The sequence below is a fragment of the Mandrillus leucophaeus genome, unplaced genomic scaffold, assembly GCF_000951045.1.
Source record: "Mandrillus leucophaeus isolate KB7577 unplaced genomic scaffold, Mleu.le_1.0 Scaffold119, whole genome shotgun sequence".
In the NCBI taxonomy this organism is placed as follows: Eukaryota; Metazoa; Chordata; class Mammalia; order Primates; family Cercopithecidae; genus Mandrillus; species Mandrillus leucophaeus.
The window spans coordinates 5,446,544-5,449,917 of record NW_012100209.1 but is presented as its reverse complement, the minus strand read 5'-3'; the positions used below and the strand labels follow the sequence as shown (position 1 = coordinate 5,449,917).

Here is a 3,374-nt window from a genome sequence, read left to right as displayed (position 1 = left end):
TTCACTTCCTGCTAAGACTCTCAGCCCGAAAAAAGCCCGCGCCCACCAAAGAATTCCTGCTCTGCGCAAGCTTCTGGACACGTCATTCCCCAGAAATCAAAACCTAACTCAGGAAAACCGAAGTCTACAAACCCCACCTACCTTGCCCTATAAAAGGCCCCCCGATACCGGCCCGGAGCGCGACTTCCTCGGCCCTCCCCCTAGAGGACCGGTGAACCTCCCCAGCGAGCCCAATAAAGGATAGCTTTGTTCTCATCTGCCTGGTGTCTTCTTGCTCAGCTCCCCATTTACATTACAGTCACGATCTCCTGACCTCCTGATCTGCCCACCTTGGCCTAGATATTAGGGTTTTATGTTAATCCCACTAATTCCATCCTGTGTTATAATTTGCTCTTAGAATTAATGTCACCACTCAGCTTCCTACTGTCTGATTAAGACCGTCCAATTGGCAAGAAGAGTATAAAAGTGTAAACTGGTGTCTCCTGCTGTGAGACCGAATGAAACACTTTCTCCTCTGTGTTCAGGAGCCCTTGGATTACACAATTCCATATTGCTTTCAGATTGGCCAGCCCAGAGAGACCCTTAGTAGATAATCTAACCTAGGTGTTGCACACAGAAGCAGCCCTGAGGGAGCCAAAGTCAGGGCTGCATTCATAGCGCCTTTATCCCCTAGACCTTTAAAAGGGTTCAAGTTGAAATAACCATCACATTATCTAAGATAACAACTAATTTCTCTTTACAATTAATTGGCATTCAAGGACGTTGTGGTTTGAATGTTTGTCCGTTCTGAAACTCATGTTGAAACTTAATCCCCAATGTAACAATATTGATGGGGCCTTTAAGATCTTGCGGGCTCTGTCCTTTTGATCTTGAGGGCTCTGTCCTTTTGATGTCTTAATCCATTTATGGATGAATGGTTAATTGGTTAATGGAATAATGGGCTATTAGAGGAGCAGTAGTGTGGTTTTATAAGAAGAGGAATCTAAGCAGAACAAATATGTGTACATAAGAGATAGCTCTGCTTTGTTCTGTGGTTGGACAAAAGCCAGGTAGAGTTCCAATGTGTAAAAAGCTTTAAAAATCTACATTACATTGATTCAATGTCAATGCAAACTCTCAAGTACTTTTTAAAAAAAGTTAAAATTTTGCTTATACACTATTGGTGAGAGTATAAATTAGTTCAACCGTTGTGGAAAACAGTGTGGTGATTCCTCAAAGACCAAAACAAACAAAGAAACAAAAAAAAACCCCAAAATACCATTTGATTCAGTAATCCCATTACTGAGTTTGTACCAAAGGAATATAAATTGTTATATCATAAAGATACATACATGTGTATGTTCATTGCACATAAACTTTCATGTAATAGCAAAGACATGACATCAACCTAACTGATCGTTAATGGTAGACTGGATAAAGAAAATATGGTACATATACACTGTGGAATACTATGCAGCCATAAAAAAGAACAAGATGATGCCTCTTGCAGGAACATAGACAGAGCTGGAGGCCATTATCCTTAGGAAACTAATGCAGAAAAAGAAAAGCAAATACCACATGTTCTCACTAATAAGCCAGAGTTGAATAATGAGAACACATGGACACAAAGAGGGGAACAACAGACACTGGAGCTGATTGAAGGGTGGATGGTGAAAGGAGGGAGAGCATCAGGAAAAATAACTACTGGGTACTAGGCCTTATTCCTGTGTGATACAATAACGTGTACAACAACCCCGCACGACACAAGTTTACCGAAATAACAAACTGCAAACCTGCAAGTGTACCCCAAACTTAAAATAAAAGTTAAAAAGAATTTCTTTCCAAAAAAAGGGTTAAATTTTTACATAAATACTGGAATCCTCAAAATTAGCCAGTCATTTCAAACAACACAATTTCAGATGATCCGTTTTATTTAGAAGCCATACATCTGTTTTGATCTAAAGTCACTGTCTTATATCAGCCTACTTAAAAAAATTCTACTTAAAACATATTTATATTTTTAAAATAAATATATTGCAAGCTTGGAGATACGTGGGGTACTTGTCTACACACGTTCATTATCAATTCTCTACAAAGGCTGCTGCAGCCACCACCAGAGTTCTTATGCTTCCTCTTGTGGAAGCCGTCCATACTTCTTTTTTTAACATGTAATTTATGTATGACCCATTCCAGTGTTTCTTGCCCTTTATTAGCATTTGAAGATATCATTCTTGCCATGAGTCCTTCAGGGTAACTGCTGAGACTGACTGCTTTCACAGTGATAATAGCTTCTTGACTCAAAATAGTTTTTTTTTTTTTTTTTTCCCCTGGGTACTGACAATGTGGTTTGCATATAACTCTCTCATCTACTGAAACCATATTTGTAAGTGAAATACTAGTAGATTTAAGTTCCATTGTTTTCTCTTCTCTACAGGATTAACTACAGAATATTCTAGCACATATGTTCTGTTTTTGCTGCACCAAAACAGAGTCTTGCAGTTCTCACTCTTTGCGGAGAAGCCTGTGGCTGTGCAGCTCTCCAGAGGGATTTTATAAGTCTCTCCAACACATCAACCCACACCATGCTCAGGTTCGTAGGGTTTGGGTATTTGTGCATTGCAACTGTTGTAACAGTTTCCCACAAGTGGTCAAAGACGTGCTCTGAAGTCCAGATCTTGATGGTGCAGGCAATCTGAGAGATGTGTGGGCAGCACAGGGAACAATTAGATTAAAAGGCTACACCTGCCCCACTCCACCCATTACACCCCAAAATACTTTGCAGTGCACAGGCGCCATCGATTCCACGCTAAGGACTTCCTAACCCCAGCCTCCACCCCTTATTACAATGTAACGTTTAAAGCAGGGGTCCCCAACTTCCCAGGCAGCGGATCAGTTCGGGTCTAGCGGCACTTTAGGGACCCTACAGCACAGCAGGAAGTGAGTGGCAGGCAAACGAGCATCTGCCTCCTGTCAGATCAACCGAGACACTAGATTCTCATAGGAGCGCCAACCCTATTGTGAACTTGCGCCGTCCTGCTGAGAATCTGATGCTTCATGACCTGAGGTAGAACAGCTTCATCCTAAAACCATCCCTGTCTCCCCACCCGCCACCCGTGGAAAAATTATTTTCCACACAACCAGTCCCTGGTGCCAAAAATGCTGGGGACCCCTGATTTAAAGAACACTGCTAATGCCTGTTCCCTGACTTCATATGGAGGGTCACGGGTCAGTTCTGAAGCGACTCCAGCAAGTGATCCACCTAGCCGTCCCCTCCCACCTTGTTAGTATTCACAGCTCCTCAAAGGCCCCCTGGAATTTAGACTAAAGCATGATCATACCATTGCATGCCAGCCTGGGAGACCCAGGAAGACACCATCTCAAAAAAGAAAAAAAAA

The 3,374-nt window shown here is 42.0% G+C and overlaps 1 pseudogene; it reads right to left on the bottom strand.

The window, feature by feature from the left end:
- Nucleotides 1-2,060: 2,060 nt before the first annotated feature.
- LOC105529519 overlaps nt 2,061-3,374 on the bottom strand; it is a 2,362-nt pseudogene continuing 1,048 nt past the window's right edge.